Raw genomic sequence first — 25,939 nt, 5'->3', positions numbered from 1 at the left:
CTATAATCAAGGGTACAAGAAATTTTTTGACACTTCAATTTCAATGGCAGTTTGGTGTGAGTTTGTGTATAAGTTTCCCCCCCAAAAAAAGAATGAAATTCTAAAAAAACCCTGCAAAAAATAGGAACACTTTCAAGTTTCTAATAGATTTCTTCATCTTCTTACGGTTTTATTATTCCTTACAGAAAGCCACACTAGACTTCTTTTCTGTAATATTTGTTTTGTTGCACTGAACATTGAAAAATGAGCTTCCTAATCTGCTAAACCAATGCTGGGGAAGATGGAAATGCTATATAGGCTTATTTATATATTGTCTTTAGTCTATATGAAAATATAGGGGACTGGTATTGATAGTCTTCTCACGTTTTACCTTTACTTGATTTATACAGTAAAACTAAGACTATTCTCCATACAAATTTGAATTACATTGTATACCTATACATCCACATTCCACAGTTATACTAGTGTTGCATCATACATTAAATATGCTGAAAGTTGCAAGAATGTATAAGAGTCTTATCTTGTAAAAGTATTTTCTTTATCTTATAAAAGCTAGCCTTTAGCTTTTTGAATACCTAACAAAAGATTAATGAAGCACAGGAAGTACCAGTAGTAAATCTTCTGCAAGTAGGTAATTTGAGTGAAGCAGATGGAGCAATATCTTTTTATTGGGTGTAACCTGGCTTAAATAATGTTACTAGTGTTAAACAAGTTCAGCAATATAACAAGGTGATCTGACAATTCTCAGTAAAAGGCCCTTTCCCTGTTACATTAAATGACTTACTTATAATTTCATCATGAAGAATTCTTGGAGTAATTCAGCCAAAATAGATCAGTTATTTCTGAGAAGGGACTAACAGCATAAACATATTAGAATTGGAAATGTAAGTGTTCTATTATTTTACCACTCCAGACCAAGGAAAATTCATTAGCTTTGTGATGTTCTGTTTGTCAGAGCTAATAAGATCTTAAAATAATGCACATAAATTGATCAAGTTCTAAGTCTGAAATAAATCTCAGTATAAGCAACAACTTAGAACAGAGAGAGCATTTTTCAGATTTGTGTGTCTTTATTGGCAAAACTTCAGCTTCTCCATGGTGTGACCTGCTGGCCTCTGCTCCACACATACAGAGCTGCTTTACATCTGTACATACAGATTGAAAGTTGCTTCAACTTGGGGGTCTGTGCATGTATGCTCAGAAGACAATGCTTGTTTATCTATCTACAAGATACTTTTCTTCAGTAAACTGGAAGAACATGTTGACACAAAGATTTGCACTGAGGGTTTCTGACAAGGAATAGAGCTGATTTGCTTTCAAGGGTTTTATCTGGAAACTTTTTCAGCTGCTGTGCAGAGATCAGAGTTCTCCGGGAAACCATAAAAGAAAACTCATACTATTTAATTATTTCTTCCCTCCAGTATTATTCTTCAGTCAGTTTTTGATTCTCTTTTCAGTTTTATAGTAGCCAGATGGTATCACAGAGTGCTAAGTGTCTGCATTTAATTTGATTTATGAAATGTCTTAAAGCTCACTTCCTGAGTTTTTAAAGGAGATAAAACATTCTCTTATAGTTAGGTATGTCCTGAGTGAACAATTCAGGTCAGCATTTAAAATTTTTTGAGTATAACTGAGACACAAAGGAAATTTAACCTGGTGGATATTAAGCCAGAATTGATTAATCTGACTGTACTTGTTGTGAACCCTTCCACCATGAAGGATAAGCAACATAATCCTAGGCACAAGCATTTAAATTTGCTGAGAAAATATTTTATTGCTTTATGATCTGTGTGATTTTACAGATCCTGCAACAACGGGTCCCCATGTTATAAAACAGCACAAACAACATCAACAGAAATTATCATCATCATCATCCAAATTACCCTTGCTGAAAAATTACCTTTTGCAATTGGCTATAGATTGAAAACATAGGGTCTGTTTCCATAGAATCACAGAATGGTTTGGGTTGGAAGGAACCTTAGAGATTATTTAGTTCCAACCCCCATTCCATGGACAGGGACACCTCCTACTAGACCAGGTTGCTCAAAGCTCAGGTGCTTACATTTCCACAAATAGTAACTCCTTTGAGATTTCAGAAAACACTGAGGCTCTTAATTACCATGGATTATGCTTTTGATGATCTGTTCTCCAGTCCAAGAAAAAAAAGGATTTTTTCTTTCATACAACATATACATAACGTATATTTATGAAAAGCAGTGTGAAACTGCTTGAGCTATTAGAGACAAAAACGAAGGCGAGAGTCTTGGATTTTTTTCTGATATTACAGCACCTATAAAGTTTTATTAAACTGTGTGGCTCATTCATAACCATGAAAATACTTCTTGCAGAGAGAGCAACTCAGAAAGAACATTTCTGTCCACCCCATTCCACTCTCGCACTGAGTCTGTCCCAGCTGGGGTTATCTCAAAGCTAATTGCCAAATACAAAGGTGCTCTTGCAAAGGTTTCACATTTAATCTGAAGAGTTCCCTTTTTATCCATTATTGTGGATGATGTTGTCAGCTAGTTTGGGATGATGAAAGCCATGTTAGATTCAAAGGAATGTTTTTCTTAAATGGTTATATTGAATCTACTCTATTGTGTCTGGAATTCTTACGAACGATGGGTAAAATTAGTACACAGGCTCATAGGAATCAGATGTATTTTTAAAGATGCATCCATTAACATATTCTGACATTTCTGTTTCCCAGAGGTTTTCATAACAGCTTTCAGAGCCCTTGAATTATTTTCCTCTATCAACATGAAAAGGATATTTTCTGCTCCTTCAGTAACAAAACTACAAGCACATCTGTACAATCAGTCTCCAGCTTAAGTTTGTTGCATATACAAAATTCAAAATCTTTAAAGGTCAAATTCTGGTTTTCAGCCTAAAACAGATTCAGTAGAGTATTATACCTAGTGGGCACTAATCTTGCTGATACATCAAGTTTAGAAAAAGGATAAATAACCTTAAAATGATTTTGAAGGAAAAAAATAGACACATAATAAGAAGTATTAAATTCAATTCAGTTTGCCTGTATAACTGAGGAAGCAATGTGTTATTACTCATTTTCACCCGTATGCCTTGTAGGAAACAGTCATGTTTGTGTTTTGTATGAATCTTCAGTATGTACCTGTTGCCTATTCCCCAATACTGCCTGAGCAGAAATAGTATTTTCTACCACGTAATCAAATTTCTAAAAAGAAGAAAAGTTGTGAAACTTTTTTCAGTGTGTTCTGCTGTCTCAAAAAAAAAGTAACAAAGACAATACTTGGCATCTTAAAAACATGTTATGAAATATTTGACCAGCCATGTGAAAAGTTACTGGCTTGCTTTCTGACTATATCCTCCAAGGGCTCACTATTGTTGGAACTCTAATGCTAATTTACTACATCCTTAACGTAATGGACGAGACAGAGTCAATGACAGACCATAGTAGATCTGATACTTTGTTTAACAGCCAACAAGATTAGCACTTTTAACCAACTCGATTATCTCACACAGTCACTCATTCACTCACTTCCTCTCTTTAGCTCTACACCACCCAACCCCCAAAAGTTGTATCAGTTCCTGCTCTGTCACTGCTCCTGGTTACCCACCCTGGGCATCACCTGCCAGGGTCCTGGAGCATCCCCCGGCATCCATCTTCTTGCATCTCGCTGATCTCCAGCATCCACACCCACTTCTGAGATCTTTGCTCCAACCTGTCTTTCCAAGACTGATTCTTCGTTTGGGAGTTTGGGAACTCTTCTTTTGGTGCCAGCTCCTCTTTAGAGAGGAAAAGGTTCTCAGTTTTCCCAATTTATGCAGCCTATATGAAGAAGGACAATGAAATTAGGTTCCTAATTTATTAATTGGAGGGATGTGTTACTTCTGTTCAGCCCAGGCATTTTCAAAATTTACAACCAGCCTATGACAGTTCTATCTAGCAAGAAGCAGGCTTCAGATTGAGAGTTCAAAAGCTCAGTTTTGGACAATCACATACACCTCATTCTCTATTGCCTGTTGACATTCACAGATCAAACTATATTTTTACTGACTATACACATTTATGTAAAGTTTGATGTTGTTTGAAATAAGATTGTCAAACTGTAAAGTCATTTTCTGTTCCTGTAGGAAAGGAGGGGAAATGCTCTCTGCACAGTTCAGGATGACTTCTAATCTTCATCAAGGACTCTGCTAACATTCTCCTACAGTAGCAATCATACATGCTTTGATCATGGCAAGTGCAGTGTGAGATATATTTTTGAAAATGCTTTTAATAAGATTTTGCTTCCTAGTTAAACTTGAATGTATTAATAAGGAAAAATAAACAGCAGAATTGATAGAAGCTGAGAAAAAAAAATAAATTCAATTATTCAAACTACAAGGTAACTAGATACAGTTTCTTAACTCTTCACATTAAATATAGTCTAAGAGAAATGTAGTTCACAATTTTCCTGCATATGTGCCTATGTGTATAAAAACTAGTTTGCTTGAATCTTTGGCAATTAACATGTTATGATTTGACTTCTATTAAAACAGTTAGGTCTTTTTCAAAATGATTGCTCTATGTGTACAAATTTGTATTGTTTTTAAACTTAGCACTGATTTTTACCTCCTGCTGTGTATCTATAACTAAAAATATCTCTATGGTGTTCCCACAGATCTTCCTATTTTCCTTCCTGCTTCTCCCATTCTCATCAAGAATTTTAATATCTTCGTATTTACTTGCTCCTTAGCCCTTCTAATAACCCTTTTTTAGTTTTTAATTTAATCTACCTTCTGCCTTTTCACATCCTCTCACTTAAGCCACACTTTTCTAATTCCTGAAATAATTTTTCTGCTGTGTCTGTGTAGTGGTTTAAGCCCTGTCAGCAAGTCAGCCAGGCAGCTTCTACTCCCACCCCACATCTTTCTTCCCTTCCCTCACTCCCTTCACCCCTCACCCTCTCCTGCTCCTGGAGGGATGGGGAGGAGAATTGAAAGAATGTAACTCCCATGGGTTGAGATAAGAACAGTCCAATAACTAAGGTATAACACAAATCACTGCTGCTAACACCAATAATAATGATAAGGGAAATAACAAGGGAAGAGAATGCGATATCCCCCGCCGAAACGAGCCCGACCGAGAAGAGAGTGCCCTTCCGGGTCCCTCCCAGTTACATCCTGGGCATGACGTGCTGTGGTATGGAATACCTCTTTGGCTAGTTTTGGTCAGGTGTCCTGTCTCTGCTTCCTCCCGGCTTCCCCGCCCCCCCCCCCCCCCTTGGCAGATCATGAGACTCACAAAGTCCTTGGTCAGTCTAAGCATTTGAGCAGTAACCAAAAACATCGGTGTTATCAGCTCGGTTCCCAGGCCGAAAGTCAAAACACAGTGCTGCACCAGCTACTAGGAAGGAGAAAAAATGACTGCTACTGCTTAACCCAGGACAGTCTGTCTTCTCCCATTTGTCTCCATCTTTAATTTCTGCTTGTTACCACTACCCCCACCCTTTATTACTGTTGTGTGTTGCTGTTACTAAAGGAATTCACATTTGAGAACAGCTTGTAATGACATAAATCAGCATCATCATTTTTTATCTGGCTGATGAATTAGTATCATCACTGTATTTTCTATTAGAATAATAAGGAAAAAAGGCAACACTCAGGTCTGTAGCTAATTAGAAGAAGAATTTAGGAAAAAAAAGAGGAGAAAAAATCCTAAAAAATAACCTAATCCTATTCTTATCTCATTCATCTTTTTCTCTGTAGGAGATTTGATGTATCTATAAAATATTTAACAGAAAAATCAAGGGAATTGAGAAAAGCGATATTTCAGCTGTACCTCTTCCCAGAGTGCTTGAGAAAAAGGATTCAAGGTGCATTTATCTAAGTGAAAGCAAAGTCTTGATCTTTGCCACTTGGTGTGCAGTAGTTTTCCTCCTGTGTTCTAGGTGCTCAGGACAGGATTTAGATGATATGAGTCAGTCTCCAGTGTGTTTGAACTACCCTTGGCATACAGTTAGCCAGGGCTGTCCTGTGGTCCATCTCTACTCATGCTGGAGGAGACCCCAAGCAATTTTTGCTAATTTTGAGCCCACTCAATATTTTAGGAATTGGCTACAGCTCACAATGTATGGCATGGAGAGTTTTTCTATTAATCCCCAGTGGCTTCCTTTAGGAAGTCTGATAGACTCCCTAGTGCTATTAATAGGGATTTAATATAAATAATTCCTGGATCACAAATTATAAGGAGTGGAGAGAGAAGGGGAGATCACATGGAAAGGAGGCAAATATCACAACTCACAGTCACTGATTCAGGAAGAATGCAAAAAAGTTCAGATTATTATTGTAAGCAAACAACTTTAAAGAAGGTTTTGTCCCTATTCAGTTTATTATTAGGGCAAGGAACAGGATATTCTGAGAGCCCTTCACACTTGGCAAAGAGCTAAGGGGACCTACAGATCTAGTTCCAGTGTCTTACTTAACTTTACAGTGTCTATGAGTAAGAGGGAAAGGTTCAGCGCTGCCTCTGGGTCTTTACTGAAGTCTGCAGTTTGTGTCACTTTTAGAGAAAGAACTTTTTTTCTCTCCAACCTGTAAATGACAATGCAGTGGCAGCCACCATCAGTTATTGAAGCAGGGTTCAGGCTTCTCTGTTGCTTCCACTGATTTTGGTTATGGAAATAGGGGCAACAGCTGGGATGAAGTGAATCTGAAATCTGCAGCATTGGCAAAGAAGCAAGTGCTGTACAGAATATCTTTGCACATTGCCTTGCAGAGTGCTGACACAGGCCGAGGTGACAACTTCTTCACCAGCGTTGCATCTCAAGAGGGAGAAAAGAGAAACACACCACAAAATTGCAAAAGGGCAACTTTTTTTTTTTGCATTTTTGGCAGCAATTAAGACAGTAAGGACTGGGAGTTTGTTCTAGTATTTCCCAACAACATTAAAATGTCTCCATTATCAAAACTGGATAATTCAAGGTACCCAACTACCTGCAGTTGTCTATACTCTAGCATACAGAGAAGTTAAGCATTTGATTGAGACTGATTCAGACTATTATTAGCCTCAGTAATACTATCTTTTCTATACTGAAAAACAAAGCAGTCATATCTAGTTGTTTTTTGTTTGTTTTTTTTTTTTTTTTGTTTGTTTTTTTCCATATTAAAAATATCGGTAGTTTGAAAAAAAGAAGGAAAAACATAATATAATTCAATGCAAAGACAATGATGCAGTGTGGTATTTCAGGACTGGAGGTTATCTACCACCAACGGGATCAGCACTGACTCCAGCAGGGGTGACTCACAGCAACATACCTTCAGGAACCATACATACTATGCCAGTTGATTTTGGCAGTTCATTCCTCTGGGATTTTCAGATGATGGAAATAGTTCGCAAATTCCTATTGAGTGGGTTAGTGCTGTTAATCTGTTTCCCATTCTTCCATGTTAGAAAATGATGCTATCTCCAAAAACATGACTTCAAGATAGATTTAGTTTCTCAATTCTTATCTTAGTCAGGTCTGAATTTTGCTTGAATGGTTGGTTTGAGTGTAGATATATATTCATTTTCTGAAGGAGTTTGGTCTCATTTCTTTAAACAAACTATTGTTCTGAATAATATCTATCAGTAGTTACGTGTTAGTTATTGCTACCAAATCTTGTAGCAATGCTGAATTTCTGAAACCTCAGAATTAAATTGGAGTGAGAAATCTATCAGATTAAATTAAAAGAGTTTGAATAAAGAATGTTATTTACGCAAAAGACAGCAAAGACAGCTTTTGGCAGGGAAAAGAAGCATTTGTGAAAAGGTTTAGTTAGCTGATGTCACAAGGTTATTAATAGACAATTAGTAAATGGGTTTAGGACAATTTTATACTAACATAGCCTAGAAAAAAGATGAAAAAAAAAGCATGGTAGGATGCACCTTAATATTCAGTTTAGCTTAACTGCTGAGTGCATAAAGGGACAAGACAGCTGAAAGGTTGATAGGAAATTTTTTCCCATCAAAATGTAACCCATTTTGTCATTTGCATCTCTATCTGCTGTGTCATGTTCACAGAAGAACTCCAGAATGACCTTACCAGTTATCCTACTCCTCCAAAATTGCCTCATCATCATTCTTTTGCTACTTTACCTACAGAACAAATTTCCTTTCTGCCACTTTGACGTTATTCCTTCAAATGCTTGTGCATTATTGCCCTCTTCTCTGTCGATTCTGCATAGCAGGGCACTCATGGCACTTCATAGGTTCAGTTACGGCAGGGCTAGATCAGGCCTTTGCAGACCTGTGTATGAAATAATCTCTTTTATATTATCTATTCTTCCATCTCCCTCAAATCACTCCTTAAAGTATCTCCCTCCCTCCCCAAAACTTTTCAAGTTGAACCTTAGTAAAAATTCCCAAATTTCCTCATCACCTTGGGCGTGTGCTGTCAGTCAGTTTTCAACGTACCTGAGCTGTTTTGCTCATGTCTGACCTACATTGTAAGTTCCTTAGGGTAAGCTCTGTATTCTATTTGTTTGTACAATGCTAAGACACACTCACCACTCAGTGAATAATACAGCAAATAATAAAATACTATATATTTCATAACCACAGCTGTAAGCTTCCCCTTTGCGATAGGGGAGAATATAAAAAGACAATTTGATGTTTCGGAAATTGCTGAATTTACAGCCTGAGGGCAGAACAAACCATGTTTTCCCAGGGCAAGTGCTTCTTTTCCTCCTTGTATCTCAATTATACAGTATTTTTCTATGGAACACATTTGGACTTACTCTCCAGTCTCATGTAGATGTTGAGGCAACTATCTTTCACACTCTTTCAAACTTATTTCTACTCACATTAAAAAATAATTTGGCCCATTAGCATCAGAGCTCTACTGAAGACTTACAATTAACCCTGAAACTGGATGAATTAACATTATGCTTTATTATAACCTTACACTCAAACTCCATTTACTCAGCTTCATTATTTTCTCATCTCTGTTTCTTGAGAAGCCAGAAAACTTCCCATCAAGATTATTAAAGACAATTTTATGCTAACGAAAAGATTTGTCCTTTACACAGTTTCCAACCAAAATGACCCAGCATGTTGCTGGGCTATTCATTCTCTCATTCTAATCTTACATGAGAGATGTAAGATTTTGTCCAGTACTGATATGGCAACAATGCCCCCTTGGAACAGATTTTCTTCAGAGAAATTTTGACTTTAAAAGCAGATACTTCACCTCAGAGATTTCCTGTATGAAGTTTTAGGAACCAGATTATTTCTTTTTTACACAGGCATAACCAAGATGTGTTAGTCTGTGGTCAGAAAATTTACTTCAAAAAGTTAAATGATGCTTTACAGACTTGAAATTCACCCTTATAGAATGAAATTCTGCCATGTTTCTAGAAGAGAAAATTATAGACCAGCACCTGGTGTAAATTAAGGAGGAGAAGAGCAGATGACTGTTCAGTGCAAGAGTATCAGCTCTGGACTAAAGATGGAAAGGCACCTCACCTCTGCACAGGAAAGACATGGACCTGTTGGAGTGGTTCCAAAGCAGGGCCACAGGAAATGATCAGAGGGATGGAGCACCTCTCCTATGGGGAGAGGCTAAAAGAGTTGGTGTTGCTCAGCTTGGAGAAACCTCCAGGGAGACCTTATTGTGGCCTTTCATTACTTAAAGAGGGCTTATAAGAAAGATGGGGACAGACTTTTTAACAGGACCTGCTGCTAGGACAAGGGGTTATGGTTTTAAGCTAAAATAGGGTAGATTCAGACAGATATAATAAAGACATTTTTTATGGTGAGGGTGGTGGAACGCTTGAATAGGTTGCCCAGACAGGTGGTAGATGCCGCATCCCTGGAAACACTCAAGGTCAGGCTGGATGGGGCTCTGAGCAACCTGAGATAGTTGAAGATGTGCCTGCTCATGGCATGGGGGTTAGATTAGGTGACCTTTAAAGGTCTCTTGCAACTCAGACTGTGGTTCTACAATTCTACACTTAAGGCTGCTGCATACTCACCATACCATGCTTTTTCTGACTTGTTGAACCTTCCTCCTGTATCACTTTGAGATCCTAAGCTGATTTCTGCTCATGGGTTCTCTGGCATACAAGAGTGGCCAAGGGTGAAAAAATATGACCTAATTAAAAAAAGTGCTGCCAAGCCAAAGGGTTCACATGAAACGGGGTTTAGGGGCACAGAATCGAACAGGGGTAATTTCGCTTTCCGCATTCCAAAAATCACAGTCCCAAACCCACCTGAGAACAGGACTAGAGATTTACCAAGAGATTGTTAACAGAATCAAATTACAGAGTCTTGAACATCCCATAGTTTGTGTATTAGGGAAGTTTTATTAAAGCAGAATATCATGAATACCTCTTTCCTTGGATTTGAAACTTCCATCTTGAATTCTACTCCAAAGACATGGGAACTAAAATGCTCCAGGATACTTAAGTGCTTATATCCTGTACTTGATGCATTGCCAAAATCTTGTGTGAATATAATTATAAAAAATTAAACCCTCAGGTGTCCTATGCCCATATGAATATTTCTTGTCCAAAAGAAAAATAAAACTTTTACAAATTTTATTCTGTTTAATTTTAGATAGCATTAACCTGTACATGAAAATCAGCATCTTCACTGTGAGCTTAATGACTCTCCAATCTTTACAATTGTATTTTTCATCTAAGCTTTCAAATCCAAAATAGAGAGCTTCACATACCACTATGGGACACATACCTATAAAGGAGGGCAACTTTTGCATGTATATGATTACATTCAAAAAGATAACTTCATGAGAAATTGAATATTTAAGATGTCTTATAGGAAATACTTATGATTACACAATGACAGAGGAGTACAATGCATGGTAGCAGTTTCCTTCTTTAAAGAAATAATTGGTTACACAAATTTCTAATGTAGTTTATTAAACTTTAGAAATGCATCTCCTGCTCTCTGGAACCAAATTAATCTAACAGTTTCAAAAGTCTGACCATCTGAATGCGTGGCCCTTGACTAGAGACTATTTCTGTGCTTATGAGGCTTGCTTTACTTTATCCTGATGCAGAAACAATATCTTGTTTTTGGTATTGCTTCATAGGCATTCTTTACAAATAATAATACAGAAAAATGTACAAATTAATTCATCATGAATTAATGTGCACCTCCCTTGTCTGAAAGAGGCACCTGTGTGACCACTGGATTCTGCGTGTTATCTCAGACCGTTACAGACTAGTTCAGTTATTTCAGATACTGCCCCACAATCCACTGTGAAAAAATTCTGCTCATCTGTCATGAGTCTGTTTTCCTACATAAAAAGAATCTGGAATTTGGAGCTGTTAAAAATGAAAATTTATCTAACAGTAGATTGTTACTGAAATGGGAAACCTTAATGGCAACAATACGACTTTTGTTGTTTACAAACAGGTGAGAGGTGAATGAAAGATAGCAGTTTGAAACTTAAAGAACAGAGAAACTAAGTCAGAAGTTGTACCTTCTATTCTTCATGCTGCTAACAAGACTTAACGTATGCATTGAGAGAGCCACTTATCATCTCCATTTCCAATCTGCAAATCAGATTAGTACTTGCCTGCCTCATTCATTTTTCAGATGGCAAAGTCAATGATAAATGTGAATCGTTTAGCAACTTTTAGAGGAAAAACTTCTTACACAAGTGTATAGCATAATCTGATATGGATTAGATTTGCAGATAATCTTTCTATCAGAGATTTAATTTTGCTAGTTAATTTGATTGCAGTAATTTGTATAAAATACCAAGACTACACTTGCTTCACTGTTTATGAATTTCTATCTGCAATGGAAGATATTCAGGTTTTCATTCACATCAATTGCTTCAGATGATAATGCCATATAAGATTTTGTTTGTTCCTCATAGATGTTAGTTGGTTTTGTTCCTTCCTTTCAATCTTTTCTCAGACGCTAAATTAAAAAAATAAATCTCTCTGCCCACCATCCCACCAAAATATTTCTTGCTCCATCTCACTTATACAACCCAGAACTAGTAAAAGAGTTTTTTATAAGATACTTAGAGACCATACATTTCTAATGTCCTGTGAGCAGCCAGGTTGTTCCCTTTCTTCTGACAAACATTCCTAATCAAAGGCCTTAACACAGGTAGCAGAGATAGGTACATAACACACAGTGTAGGCAAAACAATAATGAAATCTGTGGGTCAGAGGGAACAGGAAGATAGGGTAGGCTTATTTCTGCTCCTCTACATACATAATTTAGAGGTCTGATTAGATACACGAATGTTATTAATGACCAGATAGTAGCTAACATAATCTTCTATTGCACTTCCACCATTCCATGTGTCTTTTGAATGCTGGCTAATAATTTTTTCCTGAAGATATTGTTATTCTATTTCATTCTCTTCAAGTTTCCTTTTCAATTCTGCCTGCAAGTGGTAGATTAGGAAAGATAACAAGAAACACTTTTTTGTAGACCAGTTGGGAGTTTTGGCTTGGAAGTTTTGGCTTCCTATCACCTTGTAATGAGGCTTACTTGGTCCTGAAATTACATCTCTTATGGTATGAAATGATCCCAGACTAAGGCTTAATTACAAATTATGCATTTGTTATTCATTAAAGTTAGGCTGAATATTTCCAAAGAGTGAGGAACATTGAAGATATATTTTCAAGTCTCTAACCCCGTTGATTGTTTTCTGTATAAAAAATATCCCCTCCCCCCCCAAAAAAAAATAAAAATATATATTTCCATATATTTCCTTGAAACCCAAGAAAGTCTACTTGAGGAAGTCTTTTTCAAGAAGTCTTTTTCTTCAAGTCTTCTTGAAGAAGACTTTCTTGGGTTTCTTCACCCCTTGCAGTGTTCAAGGCCAAGATGGACATGGCCTTGAGCAATCTGATCTAGTGGGAGGTGCCCTTGCCAATGGCAGGAGGGTTGGAACTAGATGATCTTAAGGTCCTTTCCAACCCTAACTATTCTATGAATCTATGACCATTTATCTGCATCATGAAGATAGATAATTAACTCCCTCTGAAAGAGTTATTATTTTACTGGACATCATTGTATTCTATTCACCCTGTTTATCATCTATTTAGAAGCATTGTCAGCATGGTTCTTCTCATACCCATTCTATTCAGAAGTGATAGAAGCTTGAACTCTGTAAATCAGTTCAGCCCATAAAAATGAGAGGCTGATAATAGGCAGGCATACAGCAGACATCACTGCATAAGCTTTTTGTCATATCCCTTGTTGTCAAATTTGTCACTTTCATGGCAACTCAGTACATCTGCTGTCTTTAAGCCTAAATATGTACGGTCTGTCAGAATCTGAAGTTCAGTCAAAGGATTGCATCTTTCCCTTTTCCTATATATTCTCTGTCACTACAACATCACTAACATCAGAAGACTCACAGATTTTTGTATGGTACAGTAGGTAGAAGAAAAGCAAAACTTTTTGACTGCTGCCTCTGCATAATTTCAATGTCTGCATCAAATTACATGTTATTTAAAAAATCTTTGTGACTACACTAGCTAATTTATATTGAGGTTACTACTGTACATCTTCATTTTATGAAGATTGGCTGGCAAAAATATCTTATTCTTAGCACTTGCTCTGTTTTTCCTCTGTAGCATTCAAGATGCAGGGAATTATCTAGGTAGTCTATATTTTAAAAGAATAGGTCTGTGTTTGCGTCTTGGTTTTGGGAAGTCTTTTTCTAAAGATTCCATAAGTTGTGTTCAGTTTAAACATCAAAATCTGTGCTAGCTGTGGATGGCTTAGCCTTACCAACTGCTGCAGAATGAAGAGTGGAAACCATGTTTTAATTTGCTGGTCCCAGGACCATTCCTTCATTAAGCATAGCATTAAGACACGTTGCCTGTACTGCTATAGTGACATAATTCCTGGATTAATGACATAACATAGGAAAAAGGAAACCATCTCTTCATAAAGTTTCAGAAAGTTGGAGGGTGTTTAAGACTTCATCCTATTACAAGTAAAAATCTGTACATGCATGACAAACCCCAGATCAAAGCAGGCAATCTAATTAGACATTTTGAAACTTCCTAATTGCAAATTCTGGGGAAGTGACAATAGTCATATATCAAACTCCAGCATATTAATTAGCTTATTTTCCCAGAAACATATTCTGAAAGACAGTTACCCGATTAATATATTTTAAGTTAATAATAAAAAGGTTAATACATACTTGTAAACAGTGTTGCTATTTGCTTTTTCATTATTAATTGCAGTCTGTAAATTGATATATTTTTATATTTGTATACTGTATTTGCATTCACCATTAATTTGTTTTTTTATTAATATTTTGCTACTTAATTATATAAGTAAACCAAAAGGAAATAAACATATCCAATTGTTTAATCAGATTGAGTACTGAATTTCCAGAAAAGTCTATAGGAAAATCTGGACATGTATCAATGGCATAATGAGAGGTTAAGACAACTATTTCTCCTTAATTTATTGCATTTAGCTTAGGTGTCTGTAAAAATCTAAAGGTTTAAAACAAAATAAAAAAAATTCTTTCAGATCTAGATAGCTTTAGCTAATAGAAGGTCCCCGTTCTGTTACCCTATTTTTAGTGGCAAGGTAAGGCAAAACAACGGAGAGCTTAAAAAATATATTTCTTGATAAAAAGAAAACTAACCTGATTTGTACCTGTGAAATGTTCAATTTGTCACATGGCATATTTCTTTTGGATACTGGGAGAAAAAGAAAGAAAATTAATTATATAGATTAAAAGCAAAAAAGTTAAAAGAGAAGAAGGAGATTAAGTTATTTCTCCTTTGTGCAATAACCTATTGCTTAGTACACACATCTACAGTAGGAGTAATTTGTTTCAGAAGACACGAATGTGTATTTTTAACTTCCAAAACAAAATGGTAGTTTTGTAATTCAAAGGCAGGATTTCGTTCAACTTCCCCCCTCCCCCTTTCCATCCTATTAATGTCACTGTTCCATTTTTTATTAAATGTTTACATAGTCATTAAAATATTAAAGTATTTACTTTTCCTCACTAGATCAAGTGTCCATCTGGGAGATTAAACACATGGATTACCATCTGCCACTCAACCAGACAGACTCAGAAAAGATTGGTGTTTGAGGTACTGTCTGGGTAGGTGTAAGGCTTGTGTATTTATGTACGTACTGTCTGGGAACAAAAATAGATGTGCTTCTCTGCTGAGCAACTTAACTGAGGCATGGCATGAAGGAGGAATGTCTTTTTACTTCTGATTTTAAGATTTTCCATCTTAATTCATCCTGAAATGTGGATAATTCCACCAGCAGTCTTCTGTAGTCTCAAAAAAATCCTAGATTTTTTTTTGAGTGCTTATGTAGACTCAGTTCATAGAATCATAGAATCATAGAATAGTTTGGGTTGGAAGGGACCTTCGAAGGTCATACAGTTCAAGCCCACTGCAATATATACAGTTGTGTATATACTTGTCTATATATGTTTTTCATATATATGTATAATAACTTTCTATATTATAGAAAGATAATCTGTTGCATGAATATATTGATTTGATTTACAAAAGCTCACCAAGAAAGAACTGAGAAGGATGAATAAGGAAAATACACCTCATACACCACAGACACTGAGAGTTGTAGAAAACTAATGTCATCTGAGAGAAAAAGTGCCAACACATAAGAATTGATTTGGTATGTGATGCTTTTGGTTACTTTTTCCATGATTCACCAAAACCTGTTGTATAAAAATGCAATCGGCCATGTTGTGGATAAGGGTAAGTGATATACAAGATACAATAACCCAAATCCTCACTGTTGGTGTGTTTACTGAAATATTTTGCAGCATGATAGACAAAGCTGAAGTAACTGTGATTTTACAAGCTGAAAAGAATCAGCAAAATTTGGTGTTATAACTTAAGCATACGTTATAAAAATCTGCCAGAGACACTGGGCGTCTCTATGGACTAAACATTACGCCACTGCTCTCTGCACTCATGAGGGGAAAACTAGTGCAAATATGTTTACTGAAGTATGAAATTCTACCATGGCCTGATAAAACACAAAAGGCTTAGTATCTATAAGTTGGGATAAGGGGAATGAGAGGTGCTTTTCAGAAGTTAAAAGGAAGGTGGAACTAGGCCGTAACCATAGCACTTTGCAGCGCAAACACATTTCTATCTTTGAGGGGGGTGTGAACACAGAATAGCTGATACAGTCATCTCTAAAACTATCTGCATGGATCCTACCAAAAAAAAGTAGTGTTTGAGAGAAGGAAATATGGAAAAAAAAAAATTGTTCAGGACTGTGGTTGTCCCTGGCTGCTACCACAGTTCATCAAACTTTCCAAGCAGCTATAAGAGAAGGTATCCTTAATATGGTTCTGATTTATGCCAGTGGGCAAAAAAACTGCCCACAGATGCACAACCAGAGGAATGAAGAATTACCATTTTTTCAGCCCAAGACCTGACAGACATCTGGTAGGATGCCTGAAGAATACAGATACATAGATACATAGGTAAGAAAGGGTTCAGTGGAGAAGGCTCCCTGCCACATGGCCTAAAGAAGAAAAGAAAATACAGGTAGTAAATATGCGTCAAGGAAATATAGGCCCTTGAAACCAAGCAACATATTTTTAGGAGATAGTGGGTTAAAAGTTCCCTTAGTAAAAATAATATAAGTAAATAAAATAAATGAAAATAGTGTAAGTAAAAAGTTCCTGTAGTAAAACCAGTGTAAATAAATTATACGCTGTACGATTATCAGTTGTCAGAGACTAGTTTCAGAGCTTTATTATTAGTCTTTGATATTAAGTATTTTCTTTCCAAAGTATCAGTCTGGATAAAAACAACAATATCTGAAAGTTTCTTTCCACTTGAGAAGCAACTATTTTGGAAATAGATGGAGGGGTGACACAGGTGTCTTATACCTTCATAAGATCATATTTAGTGCCAACATTATGCTGAGAGAGCACAGACAGTAAAAGTATTCCAGCTCTTGATTCACAGTTGTTGAAACAGGAATAGGAGACAGATATTAGTATTTGAACTGAAAGCATCTCCAAACAAATTCAATTCTATTTGAATATTATTTCCTTCAGATTTTTGGAACTATTAATAACACATCAGTAAACACAACTAAGTTTCACAAGTTATTAATAACGTGAAGGGATGGAATAGCATTAAGTGAACCGATGTTTAATGACAAAGTTATTGTTCCTCTGGGACTTGTCTTACCAATTGTTATCAATATTTCACCACTGCTATTTAGCAATGGAAGAACAGAAAATGGATTAGAGCTCCTGTCCAAAATAAAGTTAAGCTGATTTTGAAAAACTGTCAGAAAACAGAAAATAAGAAAATCCAGTATTAACTCCCACAGAAGAACTGCCAAAGGCATACTTCAAATTCTCAAACACAGGTAGAAAACACACTGGAAAATATACATTTGCAGTTTTGGCAATATGAAAATCCCACAGAAATAGATTGTTTATTTTAATGTGAAACAATATCTTCGGGCTTTCTTCTTATCTACTCTTCTGCAGCAGCTACTATAGCATCCAACAAGAAGGGAAACTCTCTGATTTTCTAACTTCATCAATTTTAATGTTTTCTCTTATTATTGTGTCGATTGGACCTTTCTGTCAATGCTCAAAGTTGGCTTTCACACTCTTATTCACAAAGCTCCAAGTGAAAGCATTGTGCTGTTCAAAACCTTTTAGATCTACTCTCATTGGCTTCAACACTGAGCTTCAGTATTCCAAGGATATGTTCTGGTAGACAACTATGTCTCTAATACCACATCGAAGTGTGTTTTAGTTCTTGACATTTTCTGCTCCAGAGAGGATGCAGATTAGATTAATGGAGTCACTGAAAGTGAAGGTTGGCAGACACTACCACGAGTTATGGAAGAAAAACCATGTATATTGTCCATATTAAGCAATCGGCAGTTTTTTACTCAAGAACCTCTGCTAAGCTAAAATGCAGGTGAAGTGTGAGGAAAAACTATAATCTAAAATTTTAAATATTGTTGCTGTTGTAATCTTCAAAGTGCTCTAAGAATGTAATGGTCTCCCTTCAATTTTATCTATACAAAAATGGGTTGGTTATGAATAATGAGAAAGCAACAGAACAAGAACAAAAATCATGGTACCTAGCTGCAAAGGAATGTCAGTTAAGGACGAAAGGTAACTCATGTTACCCATGAAAACTTTTAATGCAGCAATGATATTAAGGAAACTTTATCCTCTGAAACTAGTTTCTGCATCACACAGTCTTATGGAGATCCACTGTGACAATGATTATCATGAATTATCTACCCCTGGGTTCTTGCAGCTGAAGGATCTCTGAACATCTAAGGTGTCCAGAAGATGCAGTCTCCCAGGCTGTGTGGGCTTAGTGACTGTTCTCTACCTATCACTAGAAAATACTCAGACTTCATCAGGCATTAGCCTTAGACATCATTTGACAGTATCAGGTTAAATACACTTCCTCACTCTTCTCAGCATTTCCTGTTGATTACCAGCTAATACTCCTGTTAAATGTGATTCCACAATTTTCTTTCATCTATTTATAGCAACACAGAATTAGAAGTTCTCTTCTTGGGTTTTCCTTTTCTTTCTGATATGTATTTCAAAACGTCTATTGCCCAGACTTAAGCCAGCGTGTTACTTACTGCATAAGACTGCCAAAACCTGGCTCCATGTACAAGCAGTCACAAGAAGCAGTCATTTCTGAAGAACAATGCAAAGAGCTTTAGTAAGCAGCTTACTTTTCTGTCTGCTAATTGTTTAAGAGTCTGATGGCTCTATAGAGTAGGCACCCACTCCTGCTACTCCTAGTAAGGTCTGAACTTATTTCTGGAGCTGTAGCAACATTTCAGGCTCCCTATATCAAATTGCAAAAAGAGGGAAGGAGATTATGAAAAATAAAATTCTATACCATCTCAGGCATAGATCAGCATAACAGAGAGGACAGGCTTCCAAGTGCCAAAGGAGATGGGTCATTCCTTGGAGGTGACCACATTGTCTGCACTCACTACTTCATGAGGCATGCATTGAAGAGGTATTTCCTGGAGACCCCATTGTAGATAGCTATGTCACAAGAACACAGTCCTTACCTTTTTCCTGAACTGCAAAGGTAAAAGCACCATTTCTTCCTTAGCAGATGAGAAAATGAACATGAGCCGGCAGTGTGCGCTCGCAGCCCAGAAAGCCAACCGTATCCTGGGCTGCATCAAAAGGAGCGTGACCAACAGGTCGAAGGAGATGATCCTGCCCCTCTACTCTGCTCTTGTGAGACCTCACCTGGAGTATTGTATGCAGTTCTGGTGTCCTCAACATAAAAAGGACATGGAACTGCTGGAACAAGTCCAGAGGAGGGCCATGAGGATGATCGGGGGACTGGAGCATCTCCCGTATGAAGACAGGCTGAGGAAGTTGGGGTTGTTCAGCCTGGGGAAGAGAAGGCTGCGTGGGGACCTAATAGCAGCCTTCCAGTGCCTGAAGGGGGCCTATAGGGATGCTGGGGAGGGACTCTTTGTCAGGGACTGTAGTGACAAGACAAGGGGTAACGGTTTAAAACTTAAACAGGGGAAGTTTAGATTGGATATAAGGAGGAAATTCTTTCCTGTTAGGGTGGTGAGACACTGGAATCGGTTGCCCAGGGAGGTTGTGAGCGCTCCATCCTTGGCGGTGTTCAAGGCCAGGTTGGATGAAGCCTTGTGTTGGATGGTTTAGTGAGAGGTGTCCCTGTCCATGGCAGGGGGTTTGGAACTAGATGATCTTGAGGTCCTTTCCAACCCTAACTATTCTATGATTCTATGTATGTGTCAAGAAATACATAACAGATTGTCATGTTTCTCATCTGCACCATCAGAAATGTATTTCAGACAAACATAGAATATATTAATGTAAATGTTGTAGTGATACACAGATGTTACCAAGGCCATCATATTAATGAAAATTAAAAAGCTATAAATAAAAATGAAGGAAAGATATACACATTTACTTTCATCTAAAGAAAACCCAACAGCTAGTTTTAATAGTGGTCTCAGAGAAAACAAAAAAGCAGTAGGGAAAGGCAGTGATCACATTGAGTTACATACTTGATAGTCTGAAGACTGAGAGTACACTATTTCAAATCTTGTGTTGCTTCATTAGTAAGAAACAATAGCTAGGTTCCCTCATACAACTGATTTTCTTGAGTCAGAAACACGCCATTTCCATTACATAAAATGTGTTAGGTAATGGGGCACCTATTGGTGAATATTGGTGCTAAAAATGCATTCAAATAGTTCTGTGGCAAAGTTTTTCTCTCTATTGCTTATAAATATATAGTGACGTTTATCATATTTCCTCTGGAACTGCAGTAAAAATAGATGAGAATATAAGACTTTTAGTGTGTGTCATAATATTATTTATTGTTTTGCCTTATTTTTGATGCTCTCTGGATGTTTATATTCAGAAAATTTGAACACCCAATAGTCTTCTCAGCTGACTCAACCCTGGTGTACATCTCTGAAGACATATTGTCAATGTTATCCATAGAAAGCAGAATGTCTTCTAACAGCGGTTTATGATATGCAGATAATTGGCACTTAGAGGCATAGCTTAGTGGTAGACTTAGTAGTGTTAGATTTACAGATGGAATCAATGATCTTAAAGGTCTTTTCCAACCTAAATGATTATATGAATTTATGATTCTGCAATTCTATGAATTGTGGTTATCTACAAATAAATTATGATTAAACAAAGAAGACAACTAAAAAACTGGAGAAAACCAAGATCTGATTCTCTGTTTCTTTTCTCTTTTTCTGCTCTTCCTTATAACTTTCTTTCTGACTTTCCTTGTCTTGTCCTCATTTTTCTTTGATATCCTTTTCTTTCACCTTGAAGTTTTTAATTTCTTAAATTATTTCTTTGCTGGGTAATGGAAATGGTAAGTCTTTTGTCAGAATCATTATATATAATTAATATAATTAAATGTACTGACATGTCATATATATATTGTTGAACTAAATAACAATTAATAGCTGGAGGAAAGCTTTGAAAACCATCTCATATGAAAAGTTTGTAGGATTATTTCTTTTAAGGGGTTTTCATGAACCATCAGTTACTTTTAATGCAAGGGTATAGAGTTAATGGTACAATTAAGTCATTAAGCCATGGAGTAGAATGTGAAATGTCTCTCTCAAATTTTATTATAGAGAATATACATAACAGGCTGTATTGGCAGTGCTGCTGATTTTACTTTGTTATTTCATTCAGCATTAGTAGCAAAAATATATCTCTGCTTTCTTCATCCCATGTATGTACCTTTGCCTCAAAATTACTTAGAGTTGCTTTTAAAGCGAGGCTTCTCAGCTCTTTGAAAGCCCTTTTTTTCTTTTAAAGTTCATTTTGCTAGTGCAGACATAAATGAAAACTGAGCATTTTATATTTTGACTTCTTAGCTGACATTGCGGTCCAATAAGTAGACATTCTCAATAACATCAAAGAATACGCAGTGTCAAATTCAGAGATGCAAATATTATGCTGTATCATGGATTTCCTTGTACTCTGAGTTGCTTGTATGGTACTGTAGTGTAATGCTATTATATTGTATGGACTCCCTTAACCCTGCCCTCCCTTAATATGTCTTACACTTTGGTGTTATGCTTTATATACCAAAACATCATAAGGAGGTTAAAGTTAAATTAAATGGCGGATGTATACAGTTTATGCCTAAAAAAAAGTTGATCAAAGAGACTGAGTTAAAAGCCATCAAAACAGATCAAGAGACATTGATAATAGAGGAAACAGGACCAATAGAGACTGTTTTGACTTAGAAAACTGATAGGTAATGACATACTTGGAAAGCTGAGGAAATGAGACTTCAAAACTCTAGGGAAAACACCCAACAAATTGATAGGAACAATGTCAAAATGTTGTTAGTCAGCTGTCACAACAGCACTTTATAGAGAGGTGAAATGCAAGGAAAATCAGAAGTACCCCTACAGGCGACAAAACATGGATGCTAGAAACCTCCCATCTCTGCTGTGGAATAAAAAGTGGGCACATACCCACTTCTATGCACTCCAAGATCACATTTTATCTAGGGTAAAATATGAGCTTGGCATGCACAGAAGTGCTCTGAGTAACTCTTGACGTATGGCCAAAGTAAAAGTATGACCAAAAGTATGCCCATAGATCATAGTCTGCCAAAACAGCCTACAGCTACTGCTGTTTGTAGCCACATCCTTCTAGCAACATCTACATGCAGGTAATAAAGAGCCTGGTAGCGGGCTGTCTAGGACAGAAGGCAACTAACCTGATTTTCGTATTAATTTATATGGTCAGAATGAAGCAAAGCAAATGGATTAAGAATTGTCCCCTTGATATTTCTGTTTGCATCATTTTATAATTGACTAAAGCAAGCGAAAACATTTCCCTTTCTACTCAGCAACACAGTTATATAAAATGTGGGTGTGGTAAAGGTGAGCTTCTCAAGTTATTTTGACTTTATCAGGGAATTCTTTCAGACTGTTAACAACTTGTCCTTCCTTAGACACAGGAAGGACAAGTGCCTTTCCTTGGTTGAACACTGTCTGTGTTTCTTTTAATTGCTTGCTATGGGCACTATTTCTTGAACAGCCTTTAATATCTGTTGGCTGGGATTTCAAGGAGAACAAAGATGTCCAACATACCCTTAAGGTACAAATGAACCCTATCAGAATCAAAGAAACAGGTCACTGTAAGTTTCTTCAGTTTGAGTCAAATTCCCTGCTGGAGTAAATGGGCATCTGTTCCATTCGCAGGTTGGATTAAAGGACCTTTATAGAAGGGAACTTTTAGTTTTTGTAATTTTTGCACCATGAGAAGTATCATTGATTCACAAAAAGAAAAAAAAAATATTAAAAAATCCAGGCTTTCTTAAAATGAAAATATGTCTAACTTGCAACTTGATTTCATTGCCTTAGGTGTAAGAAGAATAAGTAAATTACTATGTCTGGCTTAAACAATATCTGCACACTTCTACGGTTTAGGGAGCTAAATAATATTGCTGACCAAAAGTCTATTGGCACATCAGGGATCCTAAGCAGCCAGACAGAGATTTTGTGGGTCAGTCAGAAGAACTGAGCTGCCTAAGTTGCACTGGAGTTACAGTTTAGCTGATTAAATGCTGATTTGGCTCTAGGCTCTGACTCCTAATGTCAGGGTGGCAAGCTGATTTCCTGCCTGCTCTGCATCCCCATGGCTCCATTAAAATTGATGTATGAAGTTAATACACTTTAACTTAGTATTGATCTAGGTGAACATTTTTATAAGAACGAGCCTAAGTTAAAAACATCCAAATTAACTATATCAGATATGAGCTGGTTTTACGTTGTTAATTAATGCAACACTGCTTCCATTCTATATATCAAAATATATTACCTTTTTTTCTTCCTTAGAGGAGTCCATTTTTCACAAAGAGCTGATACAACTTCTTTTCACCATTAGGGAGTAATCCATCAGCACCTGTGGCAAGCTAAAGAGTACGCTAAACACAAGTAAAAATCTTTTGCATTAATGGAGTTTTCACACTGTGTATCATATATTTAGAACCACAGACTGCCCTCAATCTCTGGGCAGTTTCCAATCAACATTCCTGTAAATACATTCACATGTAAATCAGTCTCTGATAGTGTTTAACTGTATAACATGGCTGTGCAAAAAAAGGTTTTTTAGTTCCCAAGCTTTGAATTAAAACACCATGAAATGTTGTCATTATTTTTTTTTTTTTATTTTATAAAAATCGCATTTCTAATTCATCTGTGTCCATCATTTCCTAAAACACTGAGCAAAATACAAAGGACCATGCACTGAATAGAAACAAATATATTGCGGTATGCTAAACTGTAAGAGAAAGACAAATAAACACAAATGAAAACTCCGTGTGAAAATTAATTTCACAGATCTGTAAATTTAATGTACATACAAAATATTAGGTCTAGAGTACTGGTTATTTGTTTGTTGGTTTGGGGAATTTTTGAAGGCAATCCAGTATTGGATAAACCCTAGAAAATGAAAGTCAATACACAGCAGAGTAGTTGTATCATTTATTATAAAACAGCTGGGCAGAGTGTTCTGAGAAGGATCTAGATCGAATACTGATACCAGAGTAAATCAATTTTTATACAGCAGAGTTTTTACTTCATCAAGGAAATTTTCCCTGACCTTGCAAAATATTCTACAGTTGACTTGAACAACTAATGAATACACTCTGTCACCTGTACAATTCATTATCTGATGAACTACTTACCTCTGGGTCCTTGAACTCATGTTATCTGTTGGTTGTCTTCTACACATTTATCTCTTTCAGCTGAGTCAGAGAACCATAGGAGAATTCAATAGCAAGCCCTACATATATTTGAATAGAAAGACATTATAATATTTTTATTTACAATTTATGTAATTATAATTTCGAGAGTTTTTTTTTCATTTGCATTGTTCAGAAAAGGGTTAAACATTTAAGTTGATAACTAAAACTTTCCACACACATAGATGTACAATTAGACAGAAGTGATAGAAGATAATCTAATTTTGTTTGGAAATCTTAATCAAAAACAGAGGACTTAATTTCCAAACCTCACTGACTATCTTAAACCTACATCAGGGCTTTGTTTTAGTGGAATAAAGAGATAAGGAACTGAAGATGAGTGGCTATGAAAATGCAGAAATACTTTGTGGAAGACAATGGAGAACAGCATTGTTTTAAAACAATGGTTTTAGTGGTTTAGTGTGAGGTGTCCCTGCCCATGGCAGGCGGGTTGGAACTAGATGATCTTAAGGTCCTTTCCAACCCTAACTATTCTATGATGAACTTCTTAGGCATCTTCCTATGCAGGCTGCATTCTAAATTTTTGCTTTGAGCATTGTTTTATAGAATCATAGAATCAAAGACTATCATAAATAGAAAAGGAATTCTATTTAAATAGTTACATCCACTTTTTTCCAGAGTTACAAAACAAGCTGGTTTGCTCATGTTTGCAATAATCAGAATATAAATTTGGATTTCACTTTAGTAAAATGTAGAAATTCCTTATCCGCTTTCAGTGTTTATTAGGAAAATAACCACATAGATGAGAAACATTCACCGTTTCTTCTTGAAGTTTAGTTAAGTTTTTGTCTGGCTCCTGCTCTTTGATTTTTCCCAGTTTCCACATTTATCATGAATTACCAGAATCATCACTGATGTTTGGCTTCCTAGACATTCAACCCTTCAGTGAAACCATATTGACATCAGCAGAGCTATTCCTTTCTAAAACTGGACTAAATTTGTAAAGTCAGAATACGTCATGGAAAAGGATTTATAACTGAACAGTTTTAGTATAAACAATTCTGACGATTCAGTATTCCTCAGCCAGGGCTGTGTAGGATAAGGACAATCGTATCTGCGTGATATATTATTGTACCTTTAAGTAGATATAAAGCATCCATCACTGGCCATCATTAGAGCAGGTTATGGAAATTGCTGAACCATTATTCTGTCCTGGAACATTTCTTACGTGCCCAAGCTTTCAAGCACCTTCAGCAAACACATGCATACCTAACAATAAACTCATGAGGAAATATTGCAGAAGTGGCAGAGAAGAAAACTGACAGTTTTGGTGACACATGTCCACTCTTTACCAACATAAAAATATGTTTATAGACATAAACTGAAGCTTCAGTTCTAACTGCTATTATGAAGCCTGTCTTCCTGAGGACTTTAAAATAGTTTTTTCTTGTTTACATGAACCAAAAGAAGCAAAAAGTATGCTGCTGTAATGTGTTGCAACACATTGCAGAATAATATGTTATTGTGCAATGCTGCCAAGAGTTCTCAGACTTAATGTGAAATTGCTAATGATATTATTGAAAAGCTTAATTTCCCATTTTACTTAATTTGATGTTATTTTGTGGTCAGAACAGCTTTTGATGTATTGTAAGGAATTACCTCATACGTCTGTGATGTCCAGTCTAAAATCATAGTAGTGTCATAAGAT

The sequence above is a fragment of the Lathamus discolor genome, chromosome 1, assembly GCF_037157495.1.
Source record: "Lathamus discolor isolate bLatDis1 chromosome 1, bLatDis1.hap1, whole genome shotgun sequence".
NCBI classification, from domain to species: Eukaryota; Metazoa; Chordata; class Aves; order Psittaciformes; family Psittacidae; genus Lathamus; species Lathamus discolor.
The sequence above is the reverse complement of the archived record's forward strand: the minus strand, read 5'-3'. Positions refer to the sequence as shown.